At 44.1% G+C, this 18,796-nt stretch overlaps 1 protein-coding gene across 4 annotated transcripts in view; it reads right to left on the reverse strand.

The window, feature by feature from the left end:
- Positions 1 to 18,796, reverse strand: part of WASF3 (WASP family member 3) — a 134,707-nt gene that overhangs the window by 79,065 nt on the left and 36,846 nt on the right. The window lies entirely within an intron of this gene.

Raw genomic sequence — 18,796 nt, forward strand, 5'->3', positions numbered from 1 at the left:
CGTCAGGACATCATGAGGAAGTCAGGATCCTGAGCAGCAGATCCAGAGCTTCCTCACAAAATAAAAAGTATGCATCTGCCTGCCCGTCTCCAGGGAAGCTACGGGAAACTCCCAGGCAAGCGTCAGAAGGGGTCCAGAGCACCCCCCCACCCCATGTGAACGCATCTACTAGAACGCTGCTCAGGGAGAGGGAAGCCATGACTTCGTAACCCCACGCGTTAAGAAACACTACTTGACATGAGGCTTGCTTTCTTTCTTTTTTTTTTTTAACATTTATTTGAGAGACAGACAGAGACACAGCACAAGTGGGGGGGAGGGGGGGCAGGACAGAGAGAGAGGGAGACGCAGAATCCGAAGGAGGCTCCGGGCTCCGAGCTGTGAGCACAGGGCCCCACGCGGGGCTCGAACTCACGAGCCGCGAGATCGTGACCTGAGCCGAAGCCGGACGCTCAACGGACTCAGCCAGCCAGGCGCCCCCGAGGCCTTCTTTCTATTCGGTTGAAGCTTGCATCTTCCTAACCGCGAACCAATGCTCTGCTCCGCCCGCCGAGCCCAGGCAGAGGCTACCACACCCGCAGCTCTGCCAGCTTCCAAGCATCGGAGGGGACAGTTAACTGCTCCAGTCCCTCCAGCCTCTCCCAGGGGCCCTCTGGCCGGTGCTTCGGGAGGTGCAGTGCCCAGAACACCACACACCAGATGCCGCCCGAGGGAGGCAGCACACCCCTCCCCTTAAGGCGGCCAGCCTGCCAGTCTGCTCCACCGGTTTTCTCTTCTGGATGCCGCCGCCACGCCGGGCACACTCCTGCTCAGGACTGGCCCACCCCTCCGGAGCTCGATTCCCAGGCAGCCCATTGGCAGGTGACCTCCTCCACGTCTCTCAAGTTGCGATGGGGCCCCGACCCGTCCACCCCTGCCTTTCTTCACACCTGCCTCTCCACGGTTACTGGCTCTCCTACTGGGCCGACTCAGGGCCCCCTGCAAAGCATCGTTCGGCTTCCCGGTAGCGTCCCCTTCTCCCTTCTCCCTTCTCCACCCCCACCAACCAGAGGCGCCATGCAGGATGCCAGGGTGCAGGGGGGGCTCTCAAGCCGGAATTGACTCCAACCGACTTCCCCACTCACACACTCCAAGACTCCGGGCAGGTTATTTGGGCTTAAACTTCCTGAACTACAATTATCACAACAGAATGCACCGAGCCGCCAGGAGATCAAAGAATTTAGAGATTCAGGGGCGCCCGGGTGGCCCAGGCAGTTGGGCGTCCGACTTCGGCTCAGGTCATGATCTCACCGTTTTGTGAACTCGAGCCCCGCCCGAGCCCCACGTAGGGCTCGGTGCCTACAGCTCGGAGCCTGGAGCCTAATTCGGATTCTGTGTCTTCCTCTCTGCCCCTCCCTCACTTGTGCTCTTGTCTCTTTCTCCTTCAAAAATAAATAAACGTTAAAAAAATTTTTAAAAATGATGTTAAGACATAAAAGCCTTATGAAACTTACCAACTATAGACATTTTATACCAACTATAGACATTTTATAAAATAATTATTTAAGGAGATGTGCAAACAGGATTAAGAAAAATATGAGGGGCGCCTGGGTCGCTCAGTCTGTTAAGTGTCCAACTTGGGCTCAGGTCATGATCTCACAGCTCCTGAGTTCGAGCCCCGTGTCAGGCTCTGTTCTGGCAGCTCGGGGCCTGGAGCCTGCTTCGGATTCTGTGTCTCCCTCTCCTTCTGCTCCTCCCCTGGTCTCTCACTCTCTCAAAAATAAACATTAAAAAACAGGAGTTTTGGGGCGCCTGGGTGGCGCAGTCGGTTGAGCGTCCGACTTCAGCCAGGTCACGATCTCGTGGTCCCTGAGTTGGAGCCCCGCGTCGGGCTCTGGGCTGACGGCTCGGAGCCTGGAGCCTGTTTCCGATTCTGTGTCTCCCTCTCTCTCTGCCCCTCCCCCGTTCATGCTCTGTCTCTCTCTGTCCCAAAAATAAATAAACGTTGAAAAAAAAAAAAATTTTTTTTTAAATAAAAAAAAAAAACAAAAAACAGGAGTTTAAAAAAAAAAAAAGAATTTCGAGGTTGAAATGTTCAGAAATTCACAATAAACAGCATCCGATTTCAAAGGGGAAAAACGGATTATCGAGTTGTATGACATTTCTGCCTAATGCAAATGTTAAGTTTTTTTTATTTTCAATTTGTCATGTTTTTAATGCTCATGGCAGAGAGGTCTGGCCCCAGACAGCCACCTGTGAGCCCCAACACTTTTGACCCCTAACTGAACTCTTCACTATGAACATTTTTTCATTTTCATTTTAAAATTCTTAGGACCTAGCTCAGTGCTTGGCACATGGCCCACACTCAAAAATCATTTGCCAAATAAGTGAATTTTCTTGAATGCCTAGGTTAAAAAAAAAAAAAATCGCGATGCCTCTTCCTGACCTACTTTGACCGGGAAAGTTGGACTTGCTTGTGTCTAGTGACCCTGTATTGTCCCCGTGGGTCACCACCTTCAGTGCTGGGCTTTACCCAAGCAAAGAGGAGAATTGGGGTCAACAGAACACGTGTTTCAATTCAGCCAAATGGTTAATGAGCTTTTGTGCAAGGGGCATAAAAAGATAAATAATAACTGGCTAGAGATAAAATAAGGCTTCCGGCTTGAGGAAAGATTGCTGACTAGGAACAAGCTTTTTAAAAGCTGTTTGGCAACATTATGGGACAATCTACAACCATTAAATACAAATGTGGAGTGGTACCATCATGCCGTTTTCTTTCGAGACACTCAGAAGCAGCCAGAGATTGGAAGGAAGAAAGGAGCAGGCAGGACAGATGCAGGGGACAGAGGGACAGAGGTCCTGGTCGGGGAGTAGGCTGACCATAGGAGGGAGGGAAAACAGGGTGAGGCCGAGGGGCCCCTGAAGTTTTCTTCCGGAATTCTGCGGACAACAGAGACACAACACACGCACCCGCTGAGACATCCCAGAATCGCAGAATTTTTTAAACTCCTTTTCTTAAAAGTGGGACACTTTGTCCTTGGCTGATGTTCTGGCACTTTTCCTGTTGCTTGTGACCCCACAAAGATGACAAATCAATGATTCCGGGGAGGCCCCTGAACATAATGGCTTAAAACTTGAAACAGATCCAACTCAAGTGAAAGATTTTCTTGCCTAAACGATGTTATATATTTTTCTCTGCTTTAATTACTGAATCCTGTAATTGGAATTCATCACTGATTCAAAGAGATGCTAAAAATAGTCTGTTTCAGAATGTAGAATGAGAAGCATCATGTAATTTTGCTACTAAATGGACTTCTATTTTTTTCACAGCTCAGTAACTTACTCTTGAAATATATCTCCTCTTTTTATTAACCAAAAACGTAAAACACTTCAGATACACATTAAACATTAATTTTCAATATTAATTATGCATTTATAAGCTTAACATGAAATCTCAGACATAAACTAACCTTGCTTAAAAACAGCTCCTTTCCCTTTACATTTAATCATGACCTTCATGAAACACCTTTGATTGAAGAATGCAATGTCATTTACATGTGATAAATGAATTGAAACAAAGCCCAGCCGTGTTCCAACAGGCTCTCCTACTACAAATGGCAATTATTTTTTTTAAATGTTTATTTATTTATTTTGAGAGAGACAGAGCACGTGCGAGCAGGGAAGAGGCAGAGAGAGAAGAGAGAGAGAATCCCCAGCAGGCCCCCGTGCTGTCAGCAACACACGGGGCTCAATTTCACGAACCGTGAGATCGTGACCTGAGCCGAAATCAAGAGTTGGGACGCTTAACCGACTGAGCCACCCAGGCACTCCACAAATGGCAATTATTAATAACAACCTACATTTGAACCCATGGTGCCATTTACAAAGTGCTTTCACATGAATCACGTCATATACATAATCTCCACAATAACCCTCACGCAAACGGGAAAGGTAGGAATTACTTCCATTTTACAAATTAGGGAACCAGTTTAAAAACTGACACAGCACATGAAGGTGGGAGGGCCGTTCACCCCCATCCTCCTCACCTTTAATCCCACTTTGTATTCCAAACTCAGCTCCTGCAAGGGCACACTCTGTTACCTTCACCAGGCTTCCTGGACCCTCCCCCACCCCAGCCCTGCCAGGTCACCCCTTCCCCCCAACTCCAACAAAGCTCACGGAGAGTACTACCCGGGTGTTCCCCAACACATCTACTTCCCATTGTGATTGACCTTGGGATCCACCTGTTGTCTTCTCAACTCCATTAGGATCCCCTCGAGAATCTTATATTTCTTAGTGTCTAGAATCATGTACATAAAGGGCAGACACTGAACTATTTTTTATCGCACCACCTATCAAAGAATCATCGAGTAGACAAAGTCTCTCTTCTCCTACTTCCCAACTACGGCATCACTTGCAACTAGATTAGAAAATCCCGGAAGCCGTTCCCAGGCCATCATAAATAAATAAAAAAAGAGGCTTTCTTAACAGTGATTAAAGCTGCTCTCCTCTTGAACAGGTTTGAGTCTCTTCTGCTCTCCTGTAACTATAAACTGCCCTGGTTTCCGACTGACTGCTCAGTTTCATAAGCTCCTGAGGTCCTGATTCACCGGCTGCCTGTCTGGGTTTTTTATCTCCTTGATGTGACCTGCCTTGATTCCCATATTCACCTGCTTTCTGTTCACGCCAGGATTCCTAAGTTCCAGCCCCGCCTGGGTTCTCCTGACCCTGACTTTCGAACCCATCCTATCAACCACAGCAAACCCACTGCCACAGATACCGTGCAGGCCCCTACACAGGGACCTGCTGAGCCTCCTATGTATGAGCGGTCAGGAGAGGGATATTGCCTTATTTTTTATCTTTAGTTTGCACCTGGATTCGGCATGTCCACGGCTATTTCGAGAGAAAGACGAAAGTAACACGGGTACCCGCGGCAGTGACTCTTAACTCCCCTTGACCTTATATCCTTCCTCTTCAAACTCATCCTAAACATTAGGGCAGCCCCGTCAGCAATCAACATCCTGTTGGAAACCAAACAGATCATAAGCAAATCAGGATTACCATTCGGCTTCATTAACTATGCTGACTCTTCCATTTGGACAAAGAGAATTCTTACCTAACCGCACCAAAGTACTTGGGAAATCTGTGCATTATCAGATGGAAACAGCAGATGTAAGTGCTGCATTGCAGAGGCTTTTTTTTTTCTTCATTCCCATGACAATCTTTACATATCCCCAAATCCAAATATATTTCCAAGCTAGCTATGTAACACTAAACCCGACAGAAAGATTTCACGTGCCATTCAACAAGTACCTTCAGTCATTTCCCCCGTTCCCACCCCCCCCCCCCACGCCAGGATAAATTATAGTACCAGCCAATATAACAAATGGGTCCATAAACTTCTACCCACCGGGGACCCTGTGCGTCCACAGAAGACGGACAAACACAGCAGTAACATTTTATGGCACGTCTATGCTCAATTCCCTTGAGCCTCTGGTCACCCTAATGGACACTGTATCTAAAGTAACTGGGGAATGGCTGAATGGCTCACCAGCAGACCAGACTACAAGAATACCACAGCTTATGACAGAAGGCAAACACAAGGCGGGGGGGGGGGGGGGGGGGGACGCGGGCGGAATTATCACCACCCAGAAATGAATATAAAATTTCAGTCACCTAGAAAGTAACTCATTGCCACTGAAAATATTTCTAGCATTAAATTGTCTCCTAGTAATTAAGTAGTAACCATGTAATTAGTGGCATCCAATGTGATCTTGGAGAAAACACGCGCTGAGGACCAGCGGCTGCACGACAAAGGGGAAAGAACAGAGATGTGGCCATCGGAGACTGGCGCTCCATGCCTGGATCCACCACCCGAAGCTGTGGACTCTGGGGAAGTTGTGACTCTCCGGGCCTCAGTCTCCCCATGTGTAAGAAGGCCAACAGTGCCCTCCCCCCCCCCCCCGGAAGCACGAGGGGAGGATGAGCCATTCTGTCAAAGAACACAGCAAGGAGGCAGAGATGCTTCGTAAGCGGTGGCTGCTAACCACCTCCTACAGGAAGCTAAACGCACTTGTCGCGCACTTGGCGGGGCCTTGTCCTCCAACAGGGAGGCGGAAGCATCCCCGCCACAATCGGGCAGGGTTACTTAGGCCGCTATGGCACAGGGGAAATGCAGAGACCGTGGCTTTTGTGAAGGCAGAGGACGTGCCGCTTTCTCATTCTCAAGTTACTGTAGTTAACCCACCTGTCTAGAAAAGACAAAGCGGATGCCCGTGGCAAGTGGCCAACGTACTGGCTGTGTCCCATCCAGCCCTTGCTTGATTTCTGCAAGTGAAGATGATGGCCAATCTACACACCGAGAGAAAAGGCATGGAAATGTGGATATTCCCAGCAGTAGGTATTCTGATGTTTGAAATCCTCGGGGGTTTTTTTACTTAACAAAAGCTCTTTCACTTGTGTAGTTTTCTGTTAGGTTTGAATTCTGCATGAAATGCCAGCGGAATCTGTCAACCCCGAAGGCTATGAAGATGCCAAGATCCAGATTCTGTTCTGTTCTCTCCACCACCCACCATAATCCCGAAGAGCTGACATCACTCTTCTCTCCAAGTCGAGAAAAGCCCACTTCTCCCAAAGGCAGACCTCAAGTCCATACAGCCTTTTGGCACAGGGGTCACGGTTACGTGACTGACTCCACGTATAAAGTGGACAGAGAGAATGAAAGTGACAACAACCTATTCAGGGGCAGGCCGCAGACATGAGACCACAATGCACTTCAGCCAGTTTCATATCCAGTTTTACTTTCTCCCTTCACAACTGCAGAAATAAAGGAAACGCCATGGAAATTTACTAAAGTAAATACTATATAATCCAGGTACCGAAGACGTATAATGGTATCAATTTTCATGTGTCACAAGTGCGAAGACATTAAATACTATTTTCATCAGTTTCGATGCTTAAAACAAATGGCTCTTAAATCTATTAACAAAGAGGCCAGCAATATTAAAATCCTTCTGAAGGTAAGTAAATGAGCTGTTGTACCTAAAAATACTGAAAAGAAAAAAACAGAGATACTAAAAAGACAATATTATTAAACTAACGAGATCATATGATTTCAATACATCACGGCCCTCCCTTACCACAACCTCAAGAATTTGCAACCAGACAGTCTCTACCCTGCCCGCAAGAAAGCAATCCACTATTTACCACATTCCTGCAACAGTCAAGGAAAGACAGACAGAAGCAATCCGCTATTTACCACATTCCTGCAACAATCAAGGAAAGACAGACAGAAGCGGGAAGGTGTGCAGAAATCTGCAAGGGAAACTGACGAGATTCGCCAGAGCGGTGGCAATGGTGACCCTGCATCTTGTTCGAGGCAGTAAGTGATTCAGAGAGGGTGCCCCGGCTCCTCTTTTGCTGACGACTTGAACACAAGGAGATTAAATTCATGCAGAAAGGAGCTGAAAACATCTGGCCTCCAAGACCAACCACCCAACAAAACAAAACCCCCGCTCCCATAAACACTGTGAGGTTTCTTACTGAAAACATCTTTTTGGGTCAGGGTTTGTGTTCTGAATTCTCTGCTGGGCTGAAATGTGAGCCAGGACTGTATCACACAAGGACATTTAGAAAGGAAAAAAGGAGGAGCAGGCTAGCTAACATTTCCTGGGCCTGCAATGCTAATAAGCCAGGCACGCCGCTCAACTGCTCTACAAGCTTGTGTCTTTCACTTGATCCTCATGCTAACCCTATGAGGTTAAGTGCTAGCATGAACCCCATTTTACAGATGAGGAAACTAGGGAACAGAGAAGGGAATGGCCCAAGGGTCACACAACACATAATGGAGTGCAGATTACCACCTGAAAAGTCTCTGCTTCCAGAGACGATGCTGTTAACCACTATCCACCCCCTTTCATGTGAAATTAAATAAGAGTCTCACTGCAAAGTCAGGAAATGGAAAGCTATCGAATTTCCATTCCACTCACCTTACCGTGCACTCCACTCTGAAAGGTAAACTTCACAGTCTCTCTACAGCAATCCTCCGAAAGCCGTTCGAGCCCTGGAAAATCTACTATGGACTTCTGCGTTTAGCACATCACTTAATCATTAGCGCCCAAAGAGAAGGCAGGTGGTATAAACCCCAATTAACAAATGAGTACTCTTCAGAGAGTAGGAATAACTGAATATTACCACCAGCTTCTTAGTGGCAAAGGCAAGGTGAACTCCCAGCCCACTTACAGCAGATGATGCCTTTGGAAATATTTTGCCTACTTGGCCTAAATGAATTGAATCCCGTGGGATGACTGTTCACTTCCGTTCTATGACATTACACAGAGATGGCTTGCCCTAGGACTTCCAGAAGGATCCTGCTGTGCTCTAGATGTGCCTGCCAGGGGCAGGGGCAGGGGGGAGGTTGGGGAATAGCTACTCTAACAGGATCAACAGGAAAGTTGGCTGAACAGAGGCAGTGAACGCTCTAAGAATGTGAAAGGAAGAGCGGCTCCCCAAATACAGAACTGGCTCTAGTTTTCTAGGGCAATGATTTACAAAGTGCAGGGCCCCGATGGGCAGGGAGAAATGGAAACACAAAATGAATAGGGAGACAGAAGAGGAATTAATAAGCCTTACTCATAGTTAACATATGTAAGACACCGTGTCTTCCTGTGGACGACAGGTCAGCGGTCATGTATCAAGGTATTATAGGAGGTGGTCAGGGGGAGGCTGCCCCAGGATGGGCCACTTGGGCATAAACATTATTTTGAGTTAAAAGTAATCAAAACCCAGCAGATGCAAGAAAAGCTCTCTCCCTGGTCCTCAACTGCTTAATTGCACTGGAAAGGAGAGCCTGCTTCAGGAAGAGAGCTATTAAGGGAGATTCCCCTTTACCTAAAAAAAAACTGATCTGTATCATAGGGCAACTTGTTTTTCCAAACTTAGCTCCTCTCACCTTCCCCCTAATGATCTCCTCTCCTTTGTATCCTCAGGCCCTACCCCCTCCATAGCTCAAAGAAGCTTCACGTTGCCTCACTGTCTTCAAAATTTCATGTCTGTGTGGATTCCCCTTTTATGTACACTATTAAATTTGATTTTCTCCTGTTAATCTGTCTCATGTCAATTTGATTCTAAGTCCAGGTAGAAGGATCCTGAAGGGCAGAGGAACGTCTTCCTCCCAACAGTATACAATTACTGGATAAGGAAAGGAGAGCCCTGCCCCAAGAGCTACTGGCAGGTGAGATGTTCTGCAGGGTTTCAGTCTACAGGGGCCCAGGCAAAGTGGAATTACAAGTCATTTTAACCAGTTTCAATAAAACTAATTCTCACAAAAATGAAAGAGGAGGGTAAAAAAAGAGGCTCCTGGAACAACAACAAAAGGATTAAATATTGATTAACACAAGAATAAGCTGATGTAGGAAGAGAGATAATCTATTTTCAGAAATACCAAATAAAAGCTCTGCTGTCTAGTTAACAGTAGGTTCACAACCTACTGGAAATATGTACAACCCCCCCAACACACACACACACACACACAAAATGGAGTCCCAAACCCTTAGACCCTTCGATTCCTGGTTCTTCTTCCCCTCTGCATTCACGGGCTCTGCAATGAGCACGTGCCAAAGAACAAAGGGAGGAGGGACTGAGAGTCTGTGTGTCACCTCAAGGAAGGTACATTTGTTCCAATCAGACTACTTTTTGCCTTACACGGGCACAGGCGACTTCCGGGGAAGGCTGTAACCCTGTAGTGCTCAGCCAATGAGGCACCAGGGGAGGGACTTGCCTCTGTAGTGCTCAGCCAATGAGGACCCAGGGGAGGGACTTGCATACTAGGAGATAAATTGTCTGCTGTAACTGCCCGGAGCATGCCTGTCCATCAGACACCTGCTCTTGCAAGAACATTGATCAAAGCCTCGCTTCACTGTGCTCCGAGTCTCTGTGTCCCTCCTTTGACTGGAGCAGTGGGCTTATTTCTCACAGCTAACAAGAAAATGGCAAAGTTGACACTTTGTCTAGGTAACTTCCTCTTGTCAGCTAGATGAGTCAAATACAATCATAATCTGAACACATCTATAGAAATCAACTTAAAATTTTTTCAGTCATCAAAGCAATGAATTGAAATAAATTTATATCCACTATCGACAATTTCAGGTAAATATAAAAATTTTTAAATTTTATGAATCTTATAATGTTTAAGGTCCTAAAACGTGGGAAAAATACAGTTTAATAACCTAGTATATATCTATAATTTGTAAGATATGCAGGGGCGCCCAGGGGGCTCAGTCAGTTAAGTGTCTGACTCCTGATTTTGGTTCAGGTCATGATCTCACAGTTCTTGAGTTCGAGCCCCACGTGTGCCTCTGTACTGACAGTGTGGAGCCTCCTTGGGATTCTCTCTCTTCCTCTCCTTCTCTTTCTCTCTGACCTCCCCCCACCCCCACTCAGGCTGACTGTCTCTATCTCTCTCTCTCTAAATAAATAAACTTAAAAAAGGTATGCATATATTGGGACTCTGTGCTCATTTTCTTATTATGAAGTACATAATCAAATGGTTTTTAAGACCACTGCTTAAGGGAACAGATTGCCTCAGGATCAGAAATTAAGACACAGTATCAGCGCTTCATCAGTAAAATGTTAAACATATTCATAAGAAACGTTAATAAAGCAAATTTCCATAATAATGAGTATAAACTGAAGAAAGCTACAAAACCAAAAGTTTCAAAAGAAAAGGAAAGAAAGAAACCCATAAAAAAAAATAAAAAAAAAAAAAGCTCAGAACAGAAAGAAAGCTAAATGAAGTAAATACCAGATATTGACAAGGCCTTCCTAGGAGAGACAGGACCCACAACTGTTTTCATCCCCAGCAGAGTGCCAGGAAGGAGAACCTGCTGTAAACAGGGGTAAGAAAATACCAGCTGAACTGTTAATAAACCTTTGATGTCCACACATGAGCAGAAATGTTGGGTTAGAATCTCAAGGAGCCCCAGACACAGGGCAAGTCTGCACTCACCTGCCAACTCTTCCACTGGGACCTTTACCAAATAATGTAGATGGCACACGTACAGACAGAACACAAGAGCTGAGAGGCTCCATATCCAGGCACCCTCTAACACCAGGAGGAAGAAAGGAGAGCTGAGAAAACTTCTTCTAAGAAACAGTAGGGCAAAGAAAGATCTCCAGAGAAGAAAGCCACAGACCGGAGGGCAAAGAGGACTCATTAGTGTCCCCAAAACTAGCAGCCAAGCTATAAAACCGAGAGTCCGTCATTGTTCAGAAAGTTGGCAGCCTATGGGGCGCCTGGGTGGCTCAGTCGGTTGAGTGTCCAACTTCAGCTCAGGTCATGATCTCACGGCCTGTGAGTTCGAGCCCCGCGTCGGGCTCTGTGCTGTCAGTTCGGAGCCTGGAGCCTGCTTCAGATTCTGTGCCTCCCTCTCTCTCTGCCCCTTCCCCACTCACGCTCTGTCTCTATCAAAAAATGAATAAACGTTAAAAAAAAAAATTTAATAAAAAAAAAAGTTGGCAGCCTAGCTCTAAAGCACAGAAATCTCCAAGGTCTTCCTGGGATCATTCTGAAGCTCTCCCAAAAACAATGTCTCAATCCCACTCCCAAAATATCTGCAGCTAATGATGAAGTGGACCTAACTCTTGCTACAGCAAAGTCTAGGCCCAGCTCAGTCCCTCGTGTCAGCAGCATGACCAAAAGAGGGACAAGCCCTTTTCGTGTGGTATCCTACAGGCTTCACTGTTCATTACACACAGTGACCACCACACAAGAAAATCATCGAACAGGAGAGCAAGAATATGATTCATAAAAAAGAGAAAAAGCAGGCAACGGAGGTAAGCCCATATATGACCCTGGACTGCAACCAGCAGACCCAACTATGTTCAGTGTACTAAAAAATCTTGTAGGAAAGATGAGCAGTAAACATGAACAGGGAAGGATCTCAGCAGAATAAAACAGAAACTAAACAGCTGAACAGAAAAGGGAGAAAAGAGAACTACAACTTCTGAAATAAATACTTCAATGCGCTTAACAGCAAACTGGAAACAGCAGACAGTTCTACAAATGTCAAGAGAAAAAAATAATTTAAAAAGCACAACAAAGTTTCCCAAGATCTGTGTCACAATATCAAATGGCTCGACTACAAGTGTAACTGGGGTCCCAGAAGGTGAGAAAGACAGAAGGGGACAGAAGAAATACCTGAAGAAACAATGTCTAAGAACTTTCCAGACTGTGATAGAGGACATCAACCCACAGATCCAAGAAGCTCACTCAATTCCAAGGAGGATAAATACAAAGAAAACCACGCATAGGCACGATAGCCAAACTGCTGAAAACCAAAGATAAGGAGAAAACAGCCAAAGCCACCAATAGGAAAAAGGGAACCACAATAAGAATAACATGTAAGAAAGGGACATTTTATCAAAAATAGTGAAAATCAGAATGCAATGGAGTGACGTGTTTAGAATGCTGAGGAAGGAGAAAAAATAAACTGTCACACAGAATTTTTTAAATTTATTTTGAGAGTGCGTGCATGCGTGTGTGTGTGTGTGTGTGTGTGTGTGTGTGTGTGTGTGCGTGCATGCAAGGGAGGGGCAGAAAGAGAGAGAATCCCAAGCAGGCTCCATGCTGTCAGTGTGGAGCCCGATGTGGGTCTCACTCCCACGAACCGTGATCATGACCTGAGCCAAAATCAAGAGTCAGATGCTTAACCAACTGAGCTACCCAGGCATCCCCAACACAGAATTTTTCATCCAGCAGAAATACTTTCAAAAACAAAAGCATCAAACTTTGCAGTCTTGAGCTGCAAAGACTCTGTTAAGAGGATGAAAGCAAGTTACACACGGAGAAAATATCTGGAAACCGAACGTGCCACAAAAGCCTCCTATCTAGAATATATAAAGAATCACAAAACTCAACAGTTAAAAGAAAAAGCACACAAGTATAAAATGAGCAACAGACAGAAGGAAACATTTCATCAAAGAGGAGAGACAGATGGCAATCAGTCATTAACATTAATGGCCAACATCACTGGTCAACATCATTAGCCGTTTGGGAAATGCCACCTAAAACCACAGTGAGATATCACTACACACCTACAGGAGCAGTTAAAATAAAAAACAGTAATAGGGGCGCCTGGGTGGCGCAGTCGGTTAAGCGTCCAACTTCAGCCAGGTCACGATCTCGCAGTCCGTGAGTTCGAGCCCCGCGTCAGGCTCTGGGCTGATGGCTCGGAGCCTGGAGCCTGTTTCCGATTCTGTGTCTCCCTCTCTCTCTGCCCCTCCCCCGTTCATGCTTTGTCTCTCTCTGTCCCAAAAATAAATTTAAAAAAAAAAAAAAAAAAAAAAAAAGCTCTTTAAAAAAAACAGTAATAATACCAAATTCTGATGAGGAGCCAGAGAAATTAGATCACCCATACACCGCTGGTGGGATGTAAAATAAAAATAGTACAGCTACTCTGGAAAACAGTTTGGCAAGTTCTTACCAAACTAAATACGCACTTGCCATTGGACCCTGGGCCAATAAACACTCCTGGGTATTTATTCCACAGAAGTGAAAACCCATTTCCATACAGAAACCTGTATGTGAACACAGCAGCTTTATTCATAACACTAGAAACCAGTCAAATGTTATTCGGGCGGATGGTTGAACAAACTCTGGTGAATCCATACAATGCTTTACTACTCAGCAATAAAAAGGAAGAAATATTGATACAGACAACGATCTGAATGATTTGTAAGGGCATTCTGGATTGTTTTCATTATAATATTTTACTAGGATGTAAGACACGAGATACACTGTATAATGAATGCCTTAAAAACACGCTCGCAGTAGCACATTCTATATATCTGACTCATCTTTTTATTAGGTGGACCTAAGTACTGTTACAGATATTTAGCAATAAAACAAAAAATATTAACACTATTTTAACTTCCCCAAATACTTACAGATTATATAGTCAATGAAAAAAATGAGTTCGCTTTCAGTTGTGAGGACTTCTTGAACTGGGAATCCGTTCACTCATGCGGTTTATTTTTAATTCGCTTTTAAAAATTTTTAATTCACTTGACTTTACCTAAGAGTGTTTCTGTAAATTAAAATGGAGCTCATCTTGCAAAACGATATTACTCAGACACCCTGAACATGATGATTTGCTTCACCTTATTCCCACTCTTTGATCACAGCTGCGGAACATGATTTCCGGTGAAGACAGATTTGTTTATCAGCTCTTCTAAAGAAACAGTGCCATACCCACATAGTTTTAATTAGTTTATTATCTTGGGTTTGGTGAAACTTTCTTATTATCGAGGTATAGCTGACATACAGCGTTATATTAGTTTTAGGTGTTCACCAGAGTGATCCGATATTTATATACATTATGAAATTATCACCAGGGTAAGTCTAGCTACCCCTGTCGCATACAGAGTTATTACAGTATCATTGGCTATATTCTTTTCGCTGTACTTTTCATCTCTGTGCCTTACTTATTTTATAACTGGAAGCCTGTATCTCTTAATTCCCCCCACCCTTCCCTTCTGGCAACCACCAGTTTGTTCTTTATATTTATGAGTCTATTTGTTTTCTTTTGTCTGTTTTGTTTTTTAGATTTAATATTCAAGTGAAATCACAAGGTCCTGGGTCTTTCTCTGTCTTATTTCACTTAGCATAATACCTTGTAGGTCCATCCATGTTGTTGCAAACAGCAAGATCACATTCTTTGTAGGGCTGAGTGATAATCCCTACACACACACACACACACACACACACACACACACACACAGGCTGTTCCCATCGTGCATGATGCTGCAGTGAACCCAGGGGTGTATATACCTTTTTGAATTAGTGTTTTCTTTTTCTTTGGATAAATACCCAGAACCGAAATTGCCGCATCATATGGTAGTTCCATTTTTAAATTCTTTGAGGAGCTTCCATACGGTTTTCCACAGTGGCTGCACCAGTCTGCACTCCCAACAACAGTGTATGAGGGTTCCCTTTTCCCCACATCCCCACTAACACTAGTTATGTCTTGTCTTTCTGAAAGCAGCATTCTGACAGGTATGAGGTGATATCTCACTGTGGTTCTGATTTGCAGTTCCCTAATGATTACTGATGTTGAGCATTTTTTCATGTGTCTGCTGACCATCTGCCTATCTTCTTTGGAAAAGTGTCTATTCAGGTCCTCTGCCCATTTTTTACTAAGTACAGTACAATTCAATGTAGGTAACATTCTCAAAATAACACAACTACAGACATGGAGAACAGGGTGTAGGGGGTAGAGTGGATGAGATTATTTTTAAAAAGCACAAGGGAGACCTTATACGGTGATGAAAACAGTACCGTATCTTGACTGGCAGTGCTTACACAAATCTACACGTAACACAATTGTACAGAACTACACACACACGCACACAGTGTAACTGAAAATACACTGAACAGTGACTAAGATCTTAATCTTAATCTTAATCAATCTTAATCTTAATAGTTAATAGAAATATACTAAGATCAATTTTTTGGTTTTGCTAAAACAGTAACAGGTATACCAGATGTCCCCATTTGGGAAAACTGGGCAAAGGGCACATGGGACTGTGATTTTTTGAAATCTCCTGTGAGACTATAATTATTTAAAAATAAAAAGAAAGCAAAACAAAGACATGTTCCAATAAACCAAAGCTGAACAGATCCATACTACCAAAGATGCTAAAGTTCTTCACACTAAATGGAAATACTTCCCAGACAGAAGCAGAAAGGAAGAACACTAAAAAGATATCAATTTCAAGGATGTTTCCATTGACATATTCATTAATTCAACTAATACTTGTTAAATATTTTTTCTACAATAGTCTCTTATGGTAAGTGCCATGGAATCAAGGACAAATAAGACTCAATCACACAGCCTAGCATACAAACCTATAAATGACATTGAATATTCAGTCACAGAAGTGCTGAAACACCACCCGCAGCTGTACAGAAAAGGAAGCTATCACTAGAAAAGAGTCAGTAAGAAAGTCTTCTTGGAGCTGAATTTACAAATGAATGTTAAGTGAATAAGTGAGGGACAGTATTCTAGACAGAGTCCAGCCACTGAGGGACAAAAGAGTTAAGACACATACGTGGAACGCCAAGGGTGCAACGCACCTGGAGAATAAGGGGGAGGAAAATCCCTCATTACAAGAAATGATGAAGGGCGGATTGTGCGGAGGGCAAGCGGAGCACGGTCTCTGCTGAAGTCTCTGCTCAAACTTCACTCTGTAAGGAACTAGGAGAGTTTGAAGGAATTTAATTAGGGCAGCAAGAGAAGATGGGCCTTTTAGGAAGACAGCTTTGGCAGTAAGGATGATCCATTAGAGCAAAGTGATAGAGGAAGTCAGAGCAATAATCTAATAGTCCAAGGAAGAGGTGGTAATAAGCTTAAACCAGAAGAGGAGGAAAAAGCATGGAAATAAAGGGGCTTGTACCAACTAGTTAAGGATAAAGAGGAAAGAGAAGAATTGAGAATCATGCCCACATTTCTATCTTGGGCGCCTGAAAAGATGTTACTTTCATTTACCTCAAAAGGGAACAGAGCAGCAGGGAGCAGATTCTGATGGAAAGATAATCATTATGCCGTTGGGGAATGTGAACTTGAGGTACAGAGGGATCTCCAGGATCTAGCACATACAGAGTAACAGCCTGAGGTTAAGAGGCCACAAATCACCAGCACTGGCTGTCAAAGCAGCAAGAGATGGGCTTGCCAAAGCGAAGGAGTATAAAACGAGAAGAACACAGTATTGGAGATCAAATTCTAGAAGAAAGGGGCCCTTGCAAAATGTCAATGGAGGTGTAAACTATTACACTTCTGTTGTCAGTACATGTTCAGACCTAAATGATCTCAACTAATAATTCTTTACGATACATGAAAGGAATAAATACAAATGTAGTCAAGGATCTATATATAAAGATGTCCTCCTTTCAATGTTATTTCCAATAATAAAACAGAAGAAACTAAATAACCAAACAAAATAATTAACTCAAAGCAAATTAAATTAGATCTATAAAATAAGTATGCAACCGCCTAGGTAGTATTTCAGAAGACTTTTTAATTATGGGATAAACTTCTTATGACACTGAATATTTTACAGCATACAAAATAGGGTCTGCAGTATTTTTTTACGCAAGACTATTTACTGAATACCTATTATCTACTATCACTTAGGTACTGGGGATAAAATGCAGTGAAAGACAATTTCTTGTTTTTGTGAAGCTCGGCTTCTACTGGAAAGTGAGCCAGGAAGGGTAGATAAATCAACATGCAAGACAATCAGGAATGAAATAAATGCTAGTAAGACAAACATTAACAGGTGACATAATAAGACAATGTGTGTGTGTGTGTGTGTGTGTGTGTGTGTGTGTGTGTGTGTCTGTGTGTGTGTGTGTGTGTGTATAAAAAACTATGTAAAAAAAAAACCTGGAATCGTTTTAAAAGAAGCCTCAAGATTAATAGTAAAAATAATGTAAAATAAAAGTTTAAAACAAAGCAAACTTCAGGCGGCTTAGTAAATGGTCTAGGAAAATCAAAGTGTAATTATAAACAGGAAGTGCGTGGGCCCTCCATGGTTTCTCCTTTAGCATCACCAGGAGGCAGAACTTTTACAAAACCTGGTACCTTCCCCCTCCCGAACCAGGAAACTCAGGAAGGACAGGAAAGCAACATACTTATGGAAGCCTGTGCTTCTACTAAGCTGCTTTGAGCCAAGATGAAGTCTGCAACGCTGAAGGCAGAAAATCTCACAAGACAAGTGATCCTTCCCGTCTACCAGCTAAGATGGTATTTTTCACATTTCCTGTCTTCATTATAGTACAACCCTCCGCCCCCACAGACACACACACACACATTCACCTAAGTTCATTCACTCACTGAATCAACACCGCATAGCAGCATGGCAGGGACTCCAGCAAAATCACACAGGCCCTAGAAACAGGACCCGAAATGCCATCGAAATTTACAAACCACTCCCCATTATGCAAGTATCAGACTGTTCAATTTGTGAAAAGACTAAACTGAAGGGAAGCACTGAAAATACGGACACAAGTTGTGCAACCAATTATTAAGAAACACCTTGGGAAAATAATTTCTCTGTATCTAAAATAAGAAGGCTCTGAGCTGACAATGCGGAGCCTGCTTGGGACTCTTTCTCTCCCTCTGCCCTTCCCCTACACGCATACACTCTCTCTCTCTCTCTCTCTCTCTCTCTCTCTCAAAATAAATATTAAAAAACAAAACAAAAAAACACTAGGCATCCTTAACTTCTCTCCCCCCTCTCCCTCACATAGCTCACATCGGACCCATCAGCAAATACCACGGGTGATTCTGCCTTTTAAATATATCAAAATCAGGGGTGCCTGGGTGGCTCAGTCAGTTAAGCGTCCGACTTTGGCTCAGGTCTTGATCTCGTGGTTTGTGAGTTCGAGTCCCGCATCAGGCTCTGTGCTGACAGCTCAGAGCCTGGAGCCTGCTTTGGATTCTGTGTCTCCCCTTCTCTCTGCCCCTCCCATGCTCATGCTCTGTCTCTCTCTGTCTCTCAATAATAAACATTTAAAAAAAATTAAACATATCAAAATCAGAACACTCCTCCCACCTCGACTGCTTCCATCCCAACCTAGGGCCACCATCAGGCAGCTCCCACCTGAGGACTCCCCCTGGTCTCCTGCCTCTACCCTTTGCTCCTGTTCTCTTCTGAATGGAAACCAGAGCATTTCTATCAAAGGGGAAGTTGGATCATGTCTCTCCTCTATTCAAAACCCTCTAATCGTTGTTCACCTCATTCAGGTCAAAGCCAAAACCTT

The sequence above is a fragment of the Panthera pardus genome, unplaced genomic scaffold (genome assembly GCF_024362965.1).
Source record: "Panthera pardus isolate Hobbes unplaced genomic scaffold, ASM2436296v1 HiC_scaffold_1, whole genome shotgun sequence".
NCBI classification, from domain to species: Eukaryota; Metazoa; Chordata; class Mammalia; order Carnivora; family Felidae; genus Panthera; species Panthera pardus.